General features: G+C 43.5%; 1 pseudogene; it reads right to left on the minus strand.

Annotated features, from left to right (window-relative positions):
* Window positions 1-2,373: 2,373 nt before the first annotated feature.
* LOC104991057 lies at window positions 2,374-17,470 on the minus strand (annotated as a pseudogene).
* Window positions 17,471-22,635: the final 5,165 nt, after the last annotated feature.

A 22,635-nucleotide genomic window follows, 5' to 3' on the forward strand; every position in this document is an offset into this window, starting at 1 on the left:
ATAATAACATGAGAGGGTAATGATGGGAGTTAAAGCATTCTCAAGTCCTTATATTGCTTGGAAGGAAGATAGTGATATTAATTTTAGACTTTGCTAAGATAAATGTGCATGTTACATTTCTCAGGATTGCTTTTTAAAAGAACAGAAATAGAACTGCAACTTCAATGTTGTTGAGAAGGGAAGGGCAAAAGAGGAAAATTTAAGCCAGTGGAAGGCAGGAACGAAGGAAAAGTGGCAGAGATATGATAAAAAGAAATCACAGAGCTGTCTAATTCCTGTGGATTATGGCAGATGCCTAAATCCCTTCACAATCCTGCAAAACCCGCACAGATCAACAACGAAAGCAAATTACATCACCCCAGCCCTCACCTACAGCATCCTAGGAGAGGGAGAGTAGCTCCAACTTCAATTTACCTGTAAATGGAAAGATTAATATCTGGAACTAGAGGAGTCTGCTCCAGAGCTAACGTCTGAACAGAGGGGTGGCAGGTAGGGATGTGGTGTGGAAGGGAGAAGAGTGTAGCCTGGTCCTAGGGGAGGCCAGGTACTAACAACAGCAGCTAGAATTATCCCAGGAGAGAGGATCCTATTGTGAGAGGAGGAACACTGAGGACAGGTCTGAGACCTGGTGGATCAGAGCACTGGCAACTGGGTGATTGAAGCATTTGTAAAAATTGATGATATAAGTCACAAAAGAAAAATCTCAATTTTCTTTAAAGAGAGCAATGATATAAATAACAAATTTATTGAGATTTTAAGAAAATCTCAATGAAAAAGAACAGTGATATAAATCGAATTCTCCAATCACAATGCAATAAAAGTCTTAATCACAAAAAGAATCTTTCACCTAGAAAATTTTAAAACTCTGTACCAAGCAACTCTTGCGTTAATAAAATAATACAAACCAAAATTGCTGAATTTTATGAAATAGCAGTAATGGAAACACAGTTTATCTGAATCTATGTGATACTGCAAAAGTAAGTTAGGAGAGAATGTATTACACTAGATATCTAAGTAAAATTAAAATCAATTTAAAAGCTAAAAAAAATGCAAAGCAAACCAAAAGAAAGCAGAATGAAGGAACTATTAAAGATATAAGCAGAAATTAATAAGTTAGAAAACAGAAAAAAAGCTAAAAGGAATAAATAAATCCAAATGCTAGTTCTCAGGAAAAAAGTCAACTCAACAAATTACTAGCTAATATAACCAGGAAAAAAAAAAGAGAGAGAGAGAAAAGGCATAAATATGCAAGATAAGAAATGACAAGGAGGAAATAGCCATTGAAACAGAAGAATTAAAAATTTTTAAAAACACATTTAGTTTTATTGTAACAAAGCAACTTGTACACTTTTAACATTTAAAACTGAGCATCATTTTTACTTTTCAGTGAAGCAAAAATAAACATTTAAAAATATACAGGAACAAAATTACAATAGGGAATGTCAATTGCACCTAATTTCCTACAGGTCCTGCTGATTCTCCCATCTAGTGGCAGGGCTCAAGTCATTAGGAGAGAATTTTGTTTTAAAAGAGGGGCTTCCTTGGTAGCTCAGCTGGTAAAGAATCTACCTGCAATGCAGGAGACCTGGGTTTGATCCTTGAGTTGGGAAGATCCCCTGGAGAAGGGAAAGGTTACCCACTCCAGTATTCTGGCCTGGAGAATTCCTTGGACTGTGTAGTCCATGGGGTTGCAAAGAGTCGGACACAACTGAGTGACTTTCACTTTGACTTTTTTTTTAAGAGTGTCATCTGAAACTGAAAGTACATCCGTTAAACATCACAATTTAACATGCCAAAGGAGTAGCCATGTTGTCAAAATACTCACTTAACCCACCCAAACATCTCAAACCCACCTTTTGCTGACCTTCTGTAACCCCATTTTTAAAAAGTTTTTATTTCTTTTTTAAAAAAGAGAAAGTAGACAGATATATATTGGTAAATGCTAACTGTCCGTATTCACATAGAGACACAATGTAATCTCTGAGCACAATATGCAGAGAAAGGAGGGGAAAAGGCTAGAATTCTATGCACTGTCACACAGAGGCCTAGGACCCTCCAGCTTCCAGCAGAGCTAAGGGAGCAGAAGCTTTTTCTTTTTTCCCACACAGCGTGGTGGTGTTGATTCTATAGCCTTTATTGTGACAGGAAGGGATAAAAATGAATTTGGAATAGAAAGGGGTAGAAATTCCTTTCCCATTGAACTCTGCTCAAGGTATTCCCAAATACGTTGTGAACCTTGGTATAAAAGAGAAAAGAGACCTTAAAAACAGGGTGACTGAGCACAGGAGGAGAAAATAAAAGACTGCAACTTGCTCCCAGGGACTGGAGAAAATTTAAAAAGGAAGGTTGGAATCCATCCATGTCCCATTAGTCCTAGTCTCCTTCATCTTCCTCCGCCTCATCTTTTCACTTTCATCCTAATTTCCTTCATCAATATCTTCCAATCCTTCTTCCTCTTCATTGTCACCATCATCTTCTCCTTCCCCTTCCTCATCACCCATGTCAGGAAACAAGTATCACTGTAATGGACTTGGCCAAATACCATCTTTGATGACCTCTCCTAACTCATCTGCACCTGCATCAGAATGATCAATAAACCAGGTGAAGAAGCTCTCCGGTTCCTCATGCTGTCTCTTCCTGCTGGCTTTATTATGCATTTGACTTGATCATTTAGTGAAATCCTTTCTGGATTTCCATTTGATTTCAGTGGACTTCGAAGATAGATCACCACTCTCATGTAGATGAAAGTTTTTGGAGACAACTTTATTTTCAAAGTAAGTGAAAATAATTTTCTATTTTCATTAAGATAAAAATCTATTCTGTAACCTGATTTAATATCTTCAAATTCCTGATTTAATATCTTCAAAATAAGTCTCAATGCTTGTCAAATAAGGCAGCGCTTCTTCATCTTCCTTCCCAAGCAGTGCAGACGCTTGCGGATGGTTAACAAATGTTGTTACCCCCAAATTTGGGATTTTGGCAATCAATTCCAACTTCTTCTGAAAAAATTATTGGCGGAATTTGTTATATTTCTGTTCTACTTTCAAAATCTCCTCACTGGCTTTTTCGTTAAGTCTGTCTATTTCATTTTGTACCCCATCAATATGTTCAGTTGCTTCTTGCCGTTCCTTTTCTTCCTTCAGCAAGTTCGGAGGAGACGTCAAGTTCGGAGGAGATGTTTTGTCTGGCCTGGAGGCAGGAGTCGGCCTCGCTTTCTTGTTTTCTTCGCTTGGGATGGAAGTGAAGACTGGTGTTTGGGGCCATGCTGGGAAAAAAAAAACAAGAATCAATCCAGGGGAAGAGGCCCATAACATGAGCTCTGAGAACTAAGCCTGCCCCAGCAGACAGAGGTTTAAATACCTAAAAATCTTAGGAAGCTACTTTTCACAAGTCTAGAACAAACACGTTTGAAAATGTAGTATAAATAGACAACTTCCTAGGAAAATATTATTTGCCAAAATTTACCCTAATAAACATTAAAAATTTAAATAAAATAAATAATTACTCTTCAAGAATTCACAGGGCCCAGAAGAATTCATAGGCGAACACATCAAATCTTCAAAGCTACTTAAGAAGTTTCAGAGCCTAGAAAGAGAAATTCCCACATTATTTTTATTTCTTTAAATTTCCCCCACATTATTTTTAAATAGCCACATGCAATTTAAAGAAATCAAGAGGGAGAAGTAATCTTTGATATTTATTCAAATATTCACCATTTCTGATACTCTTCACTATTTCCTGAAGATTCAACTTCCCATTTAGTTCCAGGCAAGAAAAGGAGAAATAAGTAAAAAGGGGAGAAGTGGTGACACTTATAACCAGAAAGCAAAGCTTTTCCAGATATCTTTGGCAGAGTTTGCTTAAGTCTCAATGGCTGGAAAACTCTGCTGTCATTTTGAGCTGGCATATGGCTTTTCTAAACAAATTCAGAGTTCTGATGGTAAAGAAGACATGGAAAATGCTTGTTGGGTAGAAAGAAAGCAGTAACTCCCACAGCCCACCCTTTTGGCTATCTATCCTCCCAAATACAGAACGTACTCCCTCCCTAATGAAGACAGTTCTGAGGTCTCACTCAGACACTGCATCCATCCCAAAAGCTAGAATCTCTAGTTCATTGGAAGTTTCTCCAATTAGCCCTGGTGTGAATCCTCACACCAAGTCCAGTAACCCATGAACTAAAAGCCAAGTTATCTTCCCCGAACATGTCCATATATAATAATGGAGAAGGAAAGGGAAGAATGGGGAACTTATCAAAGCTATCGAGACTATCAGGTCTATGGCAAATACCCAATTCTGCTAGACAGGAAAAGCCTCGTTTGATAGTAATTTCCTTACTCAGACAACCTATTCCCTGGGAAGAACTTTATCGATTGTGCTTCATAGTCCAAGTTTCATCTTTTTTAAAAATAGACATCTTGTTTTTAAAAAGTATTTATTTATTTGGCTGCAGTGGATCTTAGTGGCAGCACTCAAGACCTTTGGTCTTTGCTATGGCACACAGGACCCCTAGTTGCAGCATGCAAACTCTTAGCAGTGGTGTGTGGAATCTAGTTCTCTGACTACAGATTGAACCCAGGCCCCCTGCACTGGGAGTGCCGAGTCTTAGCCACTGGACCACCAGGGAAGTCCCTCCATCTTCTTTAGAATGACTTCTTATGCATTACCCTCTTGAACCATATTTGAAGTAAATTTTGGGGAGGATGCTCTTTCTGTTGTGTGTGTTCGGGGACCTTGGGTTGAAAAATGATAAAGTTTTGCTGGTCAGATCCTTAAATTTTCATTTTTGGTGATATGATTCCCTCAAAAATGTTGTAGGCTTCCAGTCTATTTACCTCTTCAATCCTTTGTGTGAGTAACCACAGCTGAAGCTCCTGTGAGGTCACAGTCCATGGACCTAAACATCTTCCTCTATTATCTGTTGGCCTCTGTGTTCTGCTTATTCTTCTGGCCTTCAAGTTAATGCTCACTGACAAGAGACAATTGGAAGGAAAGGGCTCTAGCTGAAGAGAATTCTTTGCAGACACCCCACCTCCACCCCCCGCTTTTTCTGTTGAATGGTGATTCTTTTTTTTTTTTAGTTAATTTTAATTGGAGTATAGATGCTTTCTAACGTCACGTTAGTTTCTGCTGTACAGCAAAGTGAATCAATTACATGTATGCATATACCCTCTTTTTTAGATTTCCTTCCCATTTAGGTCACCACAGATCATTGAGGAGAGTTCCCTGTGCTATAGAGTAGGTTCTCATTCGTCATCTATTTTATACATACTAGTGTGTATAAGTCAATCCCAGTCTCCAAATTTATCCCATCACCTCCTTCCCTCTTGATATCCATAAATTTGTTTTTTACATCTATGCTTTGCAACTAAGTTCTTCTGTACCATTTTTCTAGATTCAACATATAAGTGATATTATACAATGTTTGTTTTTCTCTTTCTGACTTCATTCTGTATGACAGTCACTAGATCTATCCACCTCTCTGGAAATGGCACTATTTCGTTCCTTTTTAGTCCTGAGTAACATTCCATTGTATATATGTACCACATCTTCTTTAGCCATTCCTCTGTTGATGGACATTTAGATTTTTTAAAAAAAATTTATTGGAGTATAGTTGCTTTACAATGTGTTAGTTTCTGCTGTAAAATGAAATAGTTATACGTATATACATATCCACTCTTGTATGGATTTTCTTCTCATTTAGGTCACCATAGAGCATTGAGTCGGAGAAGGCAATGGCAACCCACTCCAGTACTCTTGCCTGGAAAATCCCATGGACGGAGGAGCCTGGTAGGCTGCAGTCCATGGGGTCGCTAAGAGTCGGACATGACTGAGTGACTTCACTTTCACTTTCATGCACTGGAGGAGGAAATGGCAACCCACTCCAATATTCTTGCCTGGAGAATCCCAGGGACAGAGGAGCCTGGTGGGCTGCCGTCTATAGGGTCACACAGAGTTGGACACGACTGAAGCAACTTAGTAGCAGCAGCAGCAGAGCATTGAGTAGAGCTTCCTGTGCTATTCAGTAGGTTCTCATTAGTTATCTATTTTAAGTATGTGTGTGTTAGTCGCTCAGTTGTGTCCGACTCTTTGCGATCCCATGGACTGTAGCCTGCCAGGCTCCTCTGCCCATGACATTCTCCAGGCAAGAATAGTGGAGTGGATTTCCATTTCTTTCTCCAGGGGATCAAACCCGGGTCTACTGCATTGCAGGCAGATTCTTTACCATCTGAGCCACCAGGGAAGCCCATTTTATGCATAGTACTATATATATGTCAATCCCAATCTCCTGTGGAGCAGTGATTTTTAAAGGAAGGTGCTTAGGAAAAGCCCAGGACACCAGTCTCATCTTCTAAGCTATTTCTTGGATGTCACATTCCTATTTGGAGAACAGATGCAATGATATTTTTCAATCTCCAAGTTAAAGAATCATCAAATTATCCCAATAGGATCAGATTATCCCAAATTATGGGATCTCAAAGGAGATAGCAGGCTCTAAGCAGAGTCTTCCTTAGTGAAGTGGTACTTCCTTCTTTTTTTTTCTTCAAGCTGGATAAAACTAGCTCATTGATCTCCTTCAGGACTTTGTTGAAAATGGAATGAAGTCACCAGCATGTGCCAACATTCTGAATCATTCCAGCTATTTCCCCTAACACAGCAGAATAGGTTGGCATGTGGGGTATCTCCCATAGAAGAGCAAATTGACCATGTGTTCCACCACTGCACAACAAAGTCATTGGAATTCCAGTCTGCAATGCATGTACCCTCCAAGCCCAAAAGCTCATCTCTACCCCTCAACAAAGTTCACGTTTCGGATTATGTTACCTGCAGTATCCCACTTCAGGGTACTGAATTCTCTGAGTGATAGAACTGTATTTGGCTGTGTTTAGAAACCCAACAAAGTGGCCAAATCCATATGAGGTTTACTTTTCTCCTACTACAAGGAGTCTGAGACAGGCAGGCAGTCTGGGAACTGATGCAGCTGCTCAAGGAATCAGGCTCCTTCTCTCCTTTTCTGCCATCCTTAAAAGTGAACACATCAGTCGCTCAGTTGCATCAGACTCAGACCTCATGGACTGTAGCCTTCCAGGCCTTTCTGTCCATGGAATTCTCCAGGCAAGAATACCAGAGTGGGCAGACTTTCCCTTCTCCAGGGGATCTTCCCGATCCAGGGCTCAAACCTAGGTCTCCTGCATTGCAGGTAAATTCTTTACCATCTGAGCCACCAGGGAGTCCTGCCATCCTTGGTGTGTGTCTTTCTGTTGCAAGGTCACAAGTTGGCTGTCTCTCTTCTGGATATTGTGTCTGCATGGAAGACAGGAAGAAAGGGGTTGGGAAAGGCAGAATGCATGAGCCAGTTGAATCTGCCCTCTTTAAGAAAAAATTCAGGAAATAAATCACTTTTCCAGAATCACTACCCAGGGACTTTCAGTAGTATCTTCTTGGCTACAGCCACCCTTAGCTCCAGGGGAGTAAGGGAGATAAATATTTTTAAACTATGACTAAAAAGAGGGTTCTATTAGTAAAGAAGAAGAGGATACTTGATACTGGACAGTAATTAGATCTGCCAGACCAATATGAACTGTTTAACACAAGAAAAGGGATATCTTGGCTCAAGGATCTGAAAAGTCCAGAGGCTGCACTTGCTTGATTCAGTGCCTTAAGAAATCACAAGGAATCCAGTTGCTCTCTGCTCTCCACCCTGCCTTCCTCCATATCAAAATAACCTGAGGCTGACTCCCCTTGTGGTCCTCAGACAACTTGCAAGGTTACAAGCTTTTTAATTCATGCCCAGTGGATAATACAGAGTATCAGGATCCCAGCATCTGCAGCTGACATGCTCAGTCCATCACTGGGCTCAGAGGATGGAATGCACTGATTGGTTTGGCCCAGGTGGTGAGCTTAAAGCTAGGTCTAGGGTGGAACCACTCCAGGAATTCCAAGGATCAGGTTCTCCATGGAAAGTATACCCTATTGAAAGGGGGCCAGGGACCTCTGGAGAAGGAGCTGGGGAAATGGACGATATGAAGACAGCCAACAAATGTCCTCAGTGTATCCAGAGAAGAAGGAGTCAATCAGAAAGGGAACTAATCAGCACAGGAAAGACTGAAAAAAGGAGAGTCTCTAAAGGGACATGGTCAGTGTTCATCTGAGCATTGGCTGGGGACAGGGAGGTCTAGCCCAAAGTCATATCCTGTCCAGTTCCAATATCACATGCGTTTTTACTATGAGGGTCTTGAAGCACACTCCTGCTTTTCCTGACACCCTCCCCCTCCCATTTTGGTTCTCTGCTTCCAGCTTATACAGCCTTCTGATTATACTTGACTTCCCAAGTTGTTTTCTTATAGGGAGTGAATGTCTTAATCAGAGACTGGAATGCTTGGCAATTCTGGTTCATGGTGTGAATTAGTACATCAGCATTCTGATTTTCACATTAATTTCTGACTCACTGAGTCAGCCAAAGCTCTTTTCTGAGCTCGTGTGGCTGAGAACCAGACCCTGAAGTCCTGGTGTTTCTAGGATAACAGATGACTCATTGTGAGCCTACTAGCTACCAGCCAGTGGCTTTTCCTTGAAGATCCCACATTGTCATGTGTCCAACCCATTGTCTACTTCCTGGGTACTAAATGTCTTATGCTAGAATCCCGCTGCATCATTCCTGATGTTGATAAGGCTGGGTTTGAGCTGATGCAAAGTTCTTTTTCCGGAGAAGGCAATGGCACCCCACTCCAGTACTTTTGCCTGGAAAATCCCATGGATGGAGGAGCCTAGTAGGCTGCAGTCCATGGGGTCGCACAGAGTCGGACACGACTGAAGTGACTTAGCAGCAGCAGCAGCGAAGTTCTTTTTCATCTTTAGGACCTCTTTCTGTGAAGACTCATTACCTGCATAGCTACCCTTTTAATTCTACAGTAGAAGAGTCTGAAGTACAAACTTGAATCATACATGAACAGATATTTCACACAAAATTCAAATTGAAGATATACTCCTGCTCATAAGTCATAAGGGATATGTAAATTAAAATCAAAAGGAGATATTACTACATACCCAAGGCTAAAATGAAAAAGGCTTGACCACACCCAGTGCTGGCAAGGATGTGAAGAAAGTAGGACACATACATTTCGCTGAAAGTGTGAAGTCAAGTGGGCCTTGGGAAGCATTACTATGAACAAAGCTAGTGGAGATGATGGAATTCCAGCTGAGCAACTTAAAATCCTAAAAGATGGTGCTGTTAAAGTGCTGCATTCAGTTGTCATTGCTGAGTCTCTCAGTTGTGTCCAATTCTGAGGCCCCACAGACTGTAGCCCAACAGGCTCCTCTGTCCATGGGATTTCCCAGTCAAGAGTACTGAAGGGGGTTGCTGTTTCCTTCTTCAGGAGATATTCCTGACCCAGGAATCGAACCTTCATCTCCTGCAAGTTTCCTGTATTACAGGTGGATTCTTTAATGCTGAGCCACCAGGGATTCCCACTGCACTCAATATATCAGCAAATTTGGGAAACACAGCAGTGGCCACAGGACTGGAAGAGGTCAGTTTTCATTCCAATCCCCAAAAAGTGCAAGGTCAAAGAATTTTCAAACTACCGTACTACTGTGCTCATTTCTCATGCTAACAAGGTAATACTCAAAATCCTTCCAGCTAGGCTTCAGCAGTATGTGAACCGAGAACTTCCAGATGTACAAGCTGGATTTGGAAAAGGCAGAGGAACCAGAGACAAATTGCTAGCATTCACTGGATCATAGAAAAAGTAAGAGAATTCCAGAAAAACATCTACTTCTGCTTCATTGATTATGCTAAAACCTTTGTGTATCACAACAAACTGGAAAATTCTTAAAAAGATAGGAACACAAGAGCACCTTACCTGTCTGCTAAGAAACCTGTATGCGGGTCAAGAAGCAACAGTTAGAATTGGACATGGAACAAAGGACTGGTTGAAAATTGGGAAAGGAGTGTGTCAAGGCTGTATGTTGTCACCCTGCTTATTTAACTTCATGGCAAATAGAAGGGAAAAAAGTGGAAACTATGACAGATTTTATTTTCTTGGGCTCCAAAATCACTGTGGATGGTGGCTGCAGCCACAACATTAAAAAACATTTGCTCCTTGGAAGAAAAGCTATGCCAAATCCAGGCTATGTATTCAAAAGTAGAGACATCACCTTGCTGACAAAGGTCCACATAGTAAAAGCCATGGTTTTTCTAGTAGTCATGTACAGATGTTAGGGTTGGACCCTAAAAAAGGGTAAGTGAAAGTCGCTCAGTCATGTCCGACTCTTTGTGACCCCATGGATTATACAGTCCATGGACTTCTCCAGGCCAGAATACTGGAGTGGGTAGCCATTCCCTTCTCCAGGGCATCTTCCCAACTCAGGGATCAAACCCAGGTACATTGCAGGTAGACTCTTTACCAACTGAGCTATCAGGGAAGCCCCAAAAAGGGTAAGTGCCAAAGAACTGATGCTTTCAAATTGTGGTGATGGAGAAGACTCTTGAGAGTCCCTTGAACAGCAAGAAGGTCAAACAAGTCAATCCTAAAGGAAATCAACCCTGAACATTCATTGAAGGACTGATCCTGAAGCTTAAGCTCCAATACTTTGACTACCTGAGGCAAGAAGCTGACTCACTGGAAAAGACCCTGATGCTGGGAAAGACTGAGGGAGGGAAGAGAAAGGGTCAACGGAGGATGAGATGGGTAGATGACATCACCAACTCAATGGACATAAGTTTGAGCAAACTTTGGGAGATGGTGAAGGACAGGGAAGCCTGGTGTGCTGCAGCCCATGGGGCTGCAAAGAGTCAGACACGACATAGTGACTGAACAACAACAACTTGGGAAGTCTGTTTGACAACATGTATTAAGTGGAACATACATTTATCCTGCTGCTGCTGCTGCTGCTAAGTCGCTTCAGTCGTGTCTGACTCTGTGCGACCCCATAGATGGCAGCCCACTGGGCTCCCCCGTCCCTGGGATTCTCCAGGCAAGAACACTGGAGTAGGTTGCCATTTCCTTCTCCAATGCATGAAAGTTAAAAGTGAAAGTGAAGTCACTCAGTCATGTCTGACTCTTAGCGACCCCATAGACTGCAGCCCATCAGGCTCCTCCGCCCATGGGATTTTCCACATTTATCCTATACCTTAACAATTCTACTAACTATGTGTGGAACAGAAATGCATACGTATGCTCACCAAAAGACATAGGTAAAAATACTCATGGCAGCACTATCCCTGATAGGTCTACCTGGGAAATAACCCAAGTGTGCATCAACGTAGCGACTTAACAATATCACTGATAGTAGAATTTATAAAGATATTGTGTTATATCCAAACCATTGTTGACTTAAAAAATATTCATAACCTAAAAGTTGAGATTAATGTTTATCTGTAGAAATTTTTAGGACTTCAACCTGGAAGACAGCTCTCAAGTGATCCTGAGTCAACTGCTCCAAGCCGGTAGAGGGAGGAGCCATGTTATAGAGAAGTTCTGCAACAAAGGGCAGGTAGTCTGAACATCAAAAGATTATTGTTAATTAAAGAAAACCAGATAACCCAAGTTAAGAGATTTAGTGCTTTTTGGGCATACCTGGTGCCTGGAGAATCCCATGGATGGGGGAGCCTGGTGGGCTGCCGTCTATGGGGTCGCACAGAGTTGGACACGACTGATGCGACTTAGCAGCACCAGCAGCGGTGCCTCAGCAGTAAAGAATCTGCTTGCAATGCAGGAAATGAGGATTTGATCCCTGGGTTGGGAAGATCCTTTAGAGTAGGAAATGGCAACTCATTCCAGTATTCTTGCCTGGAAAATCCCATGGACAGAGGACCCTGGTGGGCTACAGTCTAGAGGGTCACAAAGAGTTGGAATCAACTGAGCGATTGAGTGCACGCGCGCGCGCACACACACACACACACACACACACACACAAACACACACATGGGAAGATGTAAGAGTCTGGGCTCACTGAGATTCCCCCTTTCACATGCACCTCAGCCATCTGGGACCAGCTTCCTGTTTTCACATCCTGAGCTTCCTTTCCTCAGGGCTTATTGTAGGAGTGGCTACAGTTTGATGACTGCTAGACGGCAGGTATTCTCCTGCCTGAGTTCCCTCAGGGCTCACTGGCTCACTTGGAGGGCTGCAATCACTGATGACTGTGACATCCCTGTTTACTGATATGGCAGGAAACATTCCATATCTCTATACTATAAAGCAATGAAAATCAAGGAAGTCCTACTGCTATTCACAACAACCAGGAAGACTCTCGTTACTATAATGTTAAATGAAAGAAGCCAGACACAAAAGATTATATATGGTATGATTCCATTTAGAAGATCAAGAACAGGCAAAAGCTAATTTATGGTTAGATGTCAAGGTAATGGTTACCTTTGGAGGAGGAGGTGGGTAAAGACTGGGAAGGGGTTTGTGAGCTGCTTCTAAGTGCTGCTAACATGCTCCTTTTTGCTCTGGGTAGTGATTCCACAGATGTGTACACTCTGTAAACAATTCATCTGGTTATACAATGATGCTTTGTACACTTTTCTTGGCTGGACTCAGTGACATATCTATAGGTCGTCTGATCGACAGCTGGCCTCTGCTAAGGCAGTTGAGGAGAGTCAGCTGTGCTACGTGGCCTTGAGCAGGCTAGCCCAGGCCTGTTCTCCTGGAATGGCTGTGGGGCCAAAGGGCAGTGGTCAAGTCCATGTCAAGCCTCTGCTTTCATCATATCTGCTAACATTCCATTGTCCAAAGCAAGTTACATGGTGGAAACTAGAATCAAGGGGTAGGCAGGTCACTCCATTCACAGTGGGCGGGTCCTGCAAAGTCATATGGTAAAGGGCCTGTTTCCAGGGAGGGTGATGAATTGGGCCATCAAGTCTACCAATTAGCAGGAGAAAGAAAACGAAGTTAATGACAATACAGTGAAGCACATACACTAACTGAGAGACATTCAGGGTCCTTTAAGGGCACAGAATGGGGCACATTTTATATGTTATCTGATGTTAAAATTATTCACGGAAAAAGTTTATGCACAGACATTTCCCCTTCCAGACTATGCATTCTTCCATACGCTTCATTTTCACATCTTCCAGCTCCTGGCATAGTGCCTTCCATAAAACGGCACTTCAGCATTTGCGAAATACGTGCTCAGTCATAAAGGTAGTAATTTCCTCTTTGTCCATTTTTATTTCAGGCTCTAGGAGAAGAATGAGACCTGCATATGTAGCAAGACACATTTTTATATTTTACAGCCGTTTTAGTGAACTCATAAACTCCATTCATAGAACAGGCTCCTGTCAAGCGAAGGGTTGGAGGAGTTCCATCACAGAGATGGGTGGAATCATTCAAATTTTGATGTGTTCCCTTTTGTTTTGCTGGTGGTGGGGCGTCTTTTATGTATTTTTAGAATTTGCAGTAAAATATACATAACATGACATTTAGCATTTTACCCATTTAAGTGTACAGTTCAGTGGCATTAGGTACACTCAAACTACCGTGCAACCGTGACCACCATCTGCCTCTGGAACTTTTTTTTATCTTCCCAAACTGAAATTCTGTACCTATTAAACAACAACCCCCCATTCTCCCTGCTCCCCAGCTCCTGGAAATCAGCACTTTCCCTTCTGCCTCTATGAACTGGACGACTCCAGCTGCCCCCTCTAAGTGGGCTCATACAGTCCTTTCATGGCTGGCTTATTTCACTTAGTATAATGTTCTCAAGGTTCACCCACGTTGTGGCATGTGTCAGAATTTCCTCCTTTTTAAGGCTGAATGATATTCCATGGTATGTATATACCAAATTTTGTCTATTCATTCCCCTGTTGATGGACACATGGGTTGCTTCTACCTTTTGGCTGTTGTGAAATAATGTACAAAGCAAATTCCACCCAAGTATGGAATTTTGGACAGAGGAGCCTGGTGGGCTACAGTCCATAGGGTTGCAAAGAGTCAGACACAACTGAAGTGACTTAGCACATGGAATTCTGGGGTGGAAAGCGCCTCTTCACTCAATTTAAAAGTGAGTGGAATCAAAGCCACATTAGGGCAGTATAGCTAAAACTCATGGCCTGATACTCATGTGTCAACAGCCAATGTACTAAGGATTCGCTCAGTCGTGTCCGACTCTTTTCGACCCCATGGACTGTATCCCACCAGGCTCCTCCGTCCATGGGATTCTCCAGGCAAGAGTACTGGAGTGGGTTGCCATTTCCTCATACACCATTCTTTTCTTTTTAAAGCACAATATTGAAACCTTTAAAAGGTATTTAAGGGTTTGGTCAGGTGAATATGACAAAGTGTATTTGTCTGTATAAAGAGAAACTGAAATCATAGTCACTGTTATGTACTGACATTAGTTACAACCTAGTTTTAATTCTTAAAACAATTTTGATTAGCAAAGCTAAAAGGATGTTTCAGTTAAATGTTTTAAAGAGGTACAGATTTTTACAAGGACATAATATAAGTTATTGTTCTATAGAAATATCCTATTAAATATTGTATGTCCCTCCCTCTGTACACTTTGTAAAAAAAGTAAAATACATAAAAAGAACATCAAATAGGGATGTGTGACATTATTGTAATTGTGTACTTGAGAATAACGTGCAAAAATAAAAATCAGAATATTTTCCTGTTAAAAAAAACACAAAATTCATGGCTTAATTAACCTTCACCAGAGGTCACTTTAAAAACAGAGATTCTGATAATGACAACAAAAATAGGGATTCTGATAAGAAAATAAGAATTTCTTTTCTGAAGGTGATAAAATTGGCTGAGAATTTAAGAACAGGATGAGACATTACACCAAGCCTCATTATTAACCCCAGGAATGATATCCAGAGCGTGGCAGGCCCCAAGACTTCAAAACGAATCTTGTGGGTGGAAGGTCACAGGTAGACTGACACAGGCCATTTCTAAGGCTGGCTGCTTCAGCCTAGATACCACACTCCCTCGACCAAACACCCGCTTCCCTGCCTGGCTAACCTCTAATTAATTCTTTGACAGCCAGTCCAACACCTCTTCCTCAGAAAAGTTTTGCTTGACCTAGGCCCTCACCTTGAAGCCGGGGTCGGGCTTTTCACCCTGTTGCTCCCTCAGTTCAGTGACTGCCTGGCGCCCCTCCATGGAGGAATAAGGACTGGCTGGCCTCTACCCCAGCTGCTCAAGACTCAGTCAACACTCACAGGATGCATGTGTTGACTTAAAAAATATATATACCACAAACTAAAAGTTGATAGCTATGTTTAATTTGGTGGGAATTTTTAGGACTTCAAGACCTGGAGACAGCATCTCAAGGGACCCTGAGACAACTGCGCCGAGGAAGGAGAAGAGCCAGAGTATAGAGAAGTTTGGTGACAAATGGCAGGCAGTCTGAACATCAAAAGGTTATTGTTAATTAAAGAAAACCAGATAACCCAAGTTAAGGAATTTAGCGCCTTTCTATGTATGGGAAGATGCAAGAGTTTGGGCTCACTGAAATCTTTCCTTTCACGTGTATCTGAGCTATCCTGGGCCAGCACTCCATGTTTTTCACATTCTGAATTCCCTTGGGACTCACCATAGGGAGTGGCTGCCATCTGACAGCTGCCCGATCTCAGGTGTTCTCCTTCCAGAGTGCCCTTAGGGCTCAGGAGCTCACGTGGGAGGGATGAGGTTACTGATGACTGCGACAACATTGCATACTGATATGGCAGGAAATACTCCATTTCTTAGATGAGTGACTCCTCCATTGAAACTGCCACAAGTACTCAAGCCAGGTGGTCAGTGGAGCCAGGCCATGGGCACTGGGTGCAGGAGTGGAAGCTGCAGGGACACCCGCCCTTGCTGGGAGCACCCTCTCCTGTCACACTGCCACGCCCCAGCTGTTCCTGCAGCAAAGCAGGCCAAGTGGAACGGGCCTCCGGAGGGCAGAGGAAAGCTCAGCGTCCAAAATACCAAAGAAGCCGTGTGAACATCAGAAGGGGGAAGACTGACCTGAAGGCTGGGCTGCCCCGAGGCCTGCAGGGCATGCTGCAGGGCTTGGCTGAAGAGATCGTTGGTGATGGGCGTCCCTGACTGGACGCTGGAGGACATTGGGGAGGTCCCTGAGGAGTGGCCCTAGAGACAGACCATGGTCAGTGCCACCCTCAGAGCCACCCCAGTCTCCCAGCACACACCCACTGCCGTCACATCACCCCACGGTGCCCTGCGTGCCTCACCACTGCCTCCCAGCAGGGGCCAGCAGGAGACAGCCACAGAGCCACCTAAAAGCTCTCTATGTGCGCAGGAAGGGTTCTGTATTCTTTTGCTCCAGGGAGATGGAATGGGACCCCTGACCAAACCTAGGACTCATACTGGCAGAGGAAAGACGGCTTTGCCGGCTGAAGTGACTATCACCAGGAATGCTTAAGCCTGTGATGTATGCCTGGCCACTTTCAGGAATAAGTAAGGAACCATTATGCGACATGAGGTTCTTCCAACTGCTGAGAAGAGTCAGTCAGGCCTAGGATGAGCCCCAGACTTCTAGGCCTAAAGGCAGGTGAGGGGAGGTCGCCAGAGCTGCAGTGGGAAACCCACTGGGGCTCCAGGTAGAGCTCAGATCAAAGCAGATGGAGCACAAGGATCAGCAAAGGTAAACCCACTCTACCACTGGGCCCTTCTCCCTGGGGGCCCAGCCTGGACCTTCCCACCCCTCTCTCCATACCTGGGGGCTCGGCCTGGACCTTCCCACCCCCTCTCTCCATACCTCTTTCCAGAGTGCTGGCCAGGGCCAGGGCAGTGGCCAGCTCGCTCTGGGTGATGGGCCGGGGCCAGGCAGCTCCACTGTACCCCAGGGAAGCTGGGCGGGAGCTGGGGGTGCTGCTTGAGGGCATGGACCTGGCACTCTGGACAGGGGAGGTGCCCAGATCAGGGTGGCAGCCCTGAGTGGTTCTCAGAAGAACCCCACCCCTGCTCCAGGAACAGTTCTTGGGGAGACTCCCCAGGCTGCCAGGGTCACAGCAATAGTGTGGCACACCTGGGCCCCCACAGGGCCTCTGACCACCCCCTGCTGGGCATGCCAGGTCCTGGGGAGGGTACCTCCCCAGCACCATCTCCCGCAAATGGCAGGCAGCCCGTCACTTACTGGGTGAAAGTTGTCCTCATCATCAGAGAGCCCTTCAAACAGGAAGCCACCTGGAGGAGGCAGGACAGATTTCAGGAGGAGGAACAGGAAGGCACAGGCGCTGCTCCAGCGTCTCGGCACTAGTTACTCCAAATTCATGTTCTCATCTCTCCCCTGGAAAATTACAGGACAGATGCTCTCCTTGACTCAAACCCAGAGTTCCCAAGGAACACCCTCTGCCAGCACTATACATAGCTGCGAGTAAAGCAAAGCCCTGGGCCACTGCCCATTCCCCACGGGCCTGCGTCCCGCAGTCCAGGGGCTCACCTGGCATGTCCTGGTAGGCGCTGGAGGGCTTGTCCTGGGAAGAGGAATTGCAGCCCCCACCCCACTCCCCTGCCATGCTCTGACTAGGGCTGCCAGCAGTCTTGGAGCTTTACAGATCTTTCTGGCGTGGCAGCACGCACACTCACTCACCCAACCCACACGCTCCCTGTAGGGACAGCCGTGGACCCACAGAGCCATGTGCATGCACTTCCTGCAGTGCTACACTCCTCAGGCATCCAGGCAGCATCTTATCCTGCTCTCCGCTTCCTGTGCCGGCTCCCTAAGGTTCCAGACAGTAGAGCTGTGAGGTCTGCTCCTTGGGAGGTCTTCAGAGGTGCTGGCCTTCCAGAGCAGCAGCAGCATGCCAGGATGCAGGAGAGCAAGGCTTCGAGTGATGGGCATCAGAGTGGAGGTCGTGCTACCCACGGCCAGGGCGGGAATTTGGCCAGCAGACAGGCTGAGCAGGACCTCAGGCAGATCCCAGCACGAGGAGGCAGAATCAAATGCCTGACCCCACCTGGCCCCTCACAGCCTTCTGGCTGGCCTCCAGCCTACAGAGTAAGCGGTGCCAGCAGCCAAGGGAAGCTTGCCACTTGCTACCTGGAATTCCACAGGAAAATGCTGGTGGGAGGGGACAAGACAAACGATGCTCTTCTGCTAGTGGCCTCAGGTCCCTTCACTTCTCAAGGCCTCAGGTCCGGTCCCCCCAACCCATGAAGTGATCAGTGTAGATAGAAGTCAGTGAGGATCTCTGGAAGGGCACAGACAAGTCTAACAGCAGACCACCTTGCTAATGGCCAGCTAAATATTTGGACATGAGGGCTGTGTTTCTCAGAGGATGGGCTGGCCTGAGTGGACATGTTTCCCTGGAGCCTAAAGGCAGGAGCAAGGTGATCTCCCCTCAGAGAGGAGTGGTGGGGAGGGTGAAGGTAGGCAGGGGGTGGATGATCTGTGGGGAGCACTCAAAGCCCCACCATTGCTTTGCTCTGACAACACTAGGAATTTTCAACTTGGGCTGTTTCTCCCCCTTTTTCATTTTTCCTCCCATCCCCAGGCAGCAGTCTTCCGGGCTGCCCTGCCACACACAAACACCCTCCTCCCCAGATGGTCTATGAGAGAATTTAAGCTCATTTCGATGTGAGTGGGAGGGGATATAATTAAGAAGACTCTTTTTATTATCATGTTGAGGTAGTTTCCTTTTATTGCTTTTTGCTGAACATTTTTATCTTGAAAGGGTGTTGAATTTTGTCAATGTTTTTTCTGCATTGAGATGTGCATGTGGTTTTTCCCCCTTCATTTTGTTGATGTGGTATATTACATTGATCACTTTTTGTGTGTTGAACCATCTTTGCAATCCAGGAATAAATCTCACTTGGTCGTGGTGTGTCATGGTGCATCTTTTGATATGCTACTGAATTCTGTCTACTAGTATTTTGTGATTTTTGCATCAAGGTTTATAAGGGATATTCAGTTCAGTTCAGTCACTCAGTCGTATCTGACTCTTTGCGACGCCATGAACCTCAGCACGCCAGGTCTCCCTGTCCACCACCAACTCCCGGAGTTTACCCAAACTCATGTCCACTGAGTTGGTGGTGCCATCCAGCCATCTCATCCTCTGTTGTCCCCTTCTCCTCCTGCCCCCAATCCCTCCCAGCATCAGGGTCTTTTCCAATGAGTCAGCTCTTCGCATCAGGTGGCCAAAATACTGGAGTTTCAGCTTCAATATCAGTCCTTCCAATGAACACCCAGGACTGATCTCCCTTAGGACGGACTGGTTGGATCTCCTTGCAGTGCAAGGGACTCTCAAGAGTCTTCTCCAACACCACAGTTCAAAAGCATCAATTCTTTGGTGCTCAGCTTTCTTTAGAGTCCTACTCTCCCATCCATACATGACCACTGGAAAAACCATAGCCTTTACTACATGGACCTGTAGTAGACTGTAGTTTTCTTGTAGTGTCTTTGTCTGGCTTTGATGTCAGGGTAATGTCCTTGTAAAATGAGTTAGAAAGTGCTCCCTCGTCTTTGCTGCTGCTGCATAACTTCAGTCGTGTCCGACTCTGTGTGACCCCAAAGACGGCCTCCTACCAGGCTCCCCTGTCCTTGGGATTCTCCAGGCAAGAACACTGGAGTGGGTTGTCATTTCCTTCTCCAATGCATGAAAGTGAAAAGTGAAAGTGAAGTTGCTCAGTCGTGTCTGACTCTTAGCGACCTCATGGACTGCAACCTACCAGGCTCCTCCGTCCATGGGATTTTCCAGGCAAGAGTACTGGAGTGGGTTGCCATTGCCTTCTCTGCCCTCTTCTTTAGGCTTTTGGAAAAGTTTGAGAAGAATTAGTATTATTTATTTAAATGTTCAGTAGAATTTACCAGTGAAGTCATCAAGTCCAGGACTTTTTTTTGTTGGTAGTTTTTTTTTTAAATTTTATTTTATTTTTAAACTTTACAATATTATATTAGTTTTGCCAAATATCGAAATGAATCCACCACAGGTATACCTGTGTTCCCCATCCTGAACCCTCCTCCCTCCTCCCTCCCCATACCCTCCCTCTGGGTCATCCCAGTGCACCAGCCCCAAGCATCCAGTATCATGTTGGTAGTTTTGTTTTCATTGTCTTTTTTTTCCAAAAGCTTCTCAGCACCATGTGGTTAATAAATTTTTGATTACTGATTCAATCTCCTTACTAGTTATAGATCTATTCAGATACTGTGTTCATGGTTTAGTCTTTGTAGGTTTTGTGTTTTTAGCAGTTTGTGCATTTTTATTTAGCTTATCCAATTTGCTAGCATAGAACTGTTATAGCACTCTCCTATGCTAAGTCATTTCAGTCGTGTCTGACTCTGTGCGACCCCACAGACGGCAGCCCACCAGGCTGCCCTATCCCTGGGATTCTCCAAGCAAGAACACTGGAGTGGGTTGCCATTTCCTTATCCAATGCATGAAAGTGAAAAGTGAAAGTGAAGTTGCTCAGTCGTGTCCGACTCTTAGCGACCTCATGGACTGCAGCCCACCAGGCTCCTCCGTCCATGGGATTTTCCAGGCAAGAGTGCTGGAGTGGGGTGCCATCGCCTTCTCCAAGCACTCTCCTATAGTCCTTTTTATTTCCATAGAATCGGGTACTGTTCCCATTTTCATTTCTGATTTTAGTAATTTGGATCTTCTCTCTTTTCTTCTTAGTCTGGTTAAAGGTCTGTCAATTTTGTTGATCTTTTCAAAGAACCAACTTTTGGTTTCATTGATTTTTTCTATTGTTTTTCTCTTCTCGATTTCACTTATCTCTGCTCTAATGTTTACCATTTCCTTCCTCCTACTATCTTTGGCTTTAGTTTTTTCGTTTAGTTTTAGTTCCTTAAGTTGTAAAGTAGGTTGTTGATTTGAGACCTCTTTTTGTTTTCTTTTCTTCAGTTCTATTGAGGTATAATTGACATATAGCACAGCAGATTTACTCTCTTAACAACTTTCACATATAACATACAGCAGTGTTGACCATATTTATCATGCTGTACATCACATCCCTAATATTTATTTGTCTTATAACTGGAAATTTGTACCTTTTGACTCCCTTTATCTAATTCTCCCTCTCACTTCCCCCACCTCTGGTAATCATAAATATGATCTCTTTTTCTATGAACTTGTTTGTTTTTGAAGTATAAACAACCTTCAACACTATGTTAGTTCCTGTTACACAACACAGTGATTTGATATTTCTATACATCTCAAAATGTTCATCACAGTAAGTCTAGTTACAATAGGTCACTATACAAAGATATTATATAGTTACTGACTATATTCCCCACACTGCACATTTCATGTTCAAGACTTATTTATTTTGGAACTGGAAGTTTGTACCTCTTAATCTCCTTCATCTATTTCTTTTCTCCTCCTACCTCTCTCCCCTGTGGAAACCACCTGTTTAATCTCTGTATCTGTTTTGTTTTGTTCTATCTGTATCTCATTTGTTTTGTTGTTTAGGTTCTACATATATGAGAAATCATACAGTATTATCTTTCTCTGACTTATTGTGCTAAGCATAATACCCTCTAGGTCTAGTCATTTTGTCACGAGTGGCAAGATTCCGTTCTTTTCTTATGGCTGAATAATATTCCATTCTGTGTGTGTGTGTGTGATTGTACACAACACATCTTTTTTATCCATTCATCTATTGATGGGAATTTATCTTGTATCCATATCTTGGCCATTGTAAATAATGCTGCAATGAACTTATGGGTGTATATATCTATTCTAATTAGAGTTTTAGTTTTCTTCAGATAAATACCCAGGAATAGAATTGCTGGATCATTGGTAGTTCTATTTTTCATTTTTTTTGAAGAATCTCTATACTGTTTTCCTAAGTGGCTGTACCAATTTACATTCTCAACAGTGTGCAAGGTTCCCTTTTCTCTCCATCCTCATTGACAATTGTTGTCATTTTGGACAGTAATAGCCATTCTGACAGGCACAAGGTAATAGCTCATTGTAGTTTTGATTTACGTTTTCCTGATTAGTTATGTTGAGCATCTTTTGTTGCCTGTTGGCCTTCTGTATGTTCTTATTTTTTAATGTAAGTATTTATAGTTATAAATTCCCATCAGCACCACTTTCACTGTGTCCCAGTGTTGCTTGGGTGTTGCTTTCATTTTCAATCATCTCTACATATTTTCTAATTTTGTCTCTGACTTCTTCTTTGATCCATTGGTTATTTAAAAGTGTATTGTTTAGTATCCACAGTTTTGTATACTTTTCAGTTTTCTTTATGTTAGTGATTTCTAGTTTTATCTTGTGGTGAGAGAAGATGCTTTGTATGATGTGTCTCATAATCTACTGAGACTTAACTTGTGGCCTAATATACAGATTTTGGGCTCCAAAGTCACTGCAGATGGTGACTGCAGCCATGAAATTAAAAGACGCCTGCTCCTTGGAAGAAAAGTTATGACCAACCTAGACAGCATATTAAAAAGCAGAGACATTAATTTGCCAACAAAGGTCCGTCTAGTCAAAGCTATGGTTTTTCCAGTGGTCATGTATGAATGTGAGAGTTGGACCATAAAGAAAGCTGAGTGCCAAAGAATTGATGCTTTCGACTGTGGTGTTGGAGAAGACTGTTGAGAGTCCCTTGGACTGCAAGGAGATCCAACCAGTCCATCCTAAAGGAAATCAGTCCTGAATATTCATTGGAAGGACTGATGCTGAAGCTGAAACTCCAGTACTTTGGCCACCTGATGCAAAGAACTGACTCATTTGAA

Source organism: Bison bison, unplaced genomic scaffold (assembly GCF_000754665.1).
Source record: "Bison bison bison isolate TAMUID 2011002044 unplaced genomic scaffold, Bison_UMD1.0 scf7180017864181, whole genome shotgun sequence".
Lineage (NCBI taxonomy): Eukaryota > Metazoa > Chordata > Mammalia > Artiodactyla > Bovidae > Bison > Bison bison.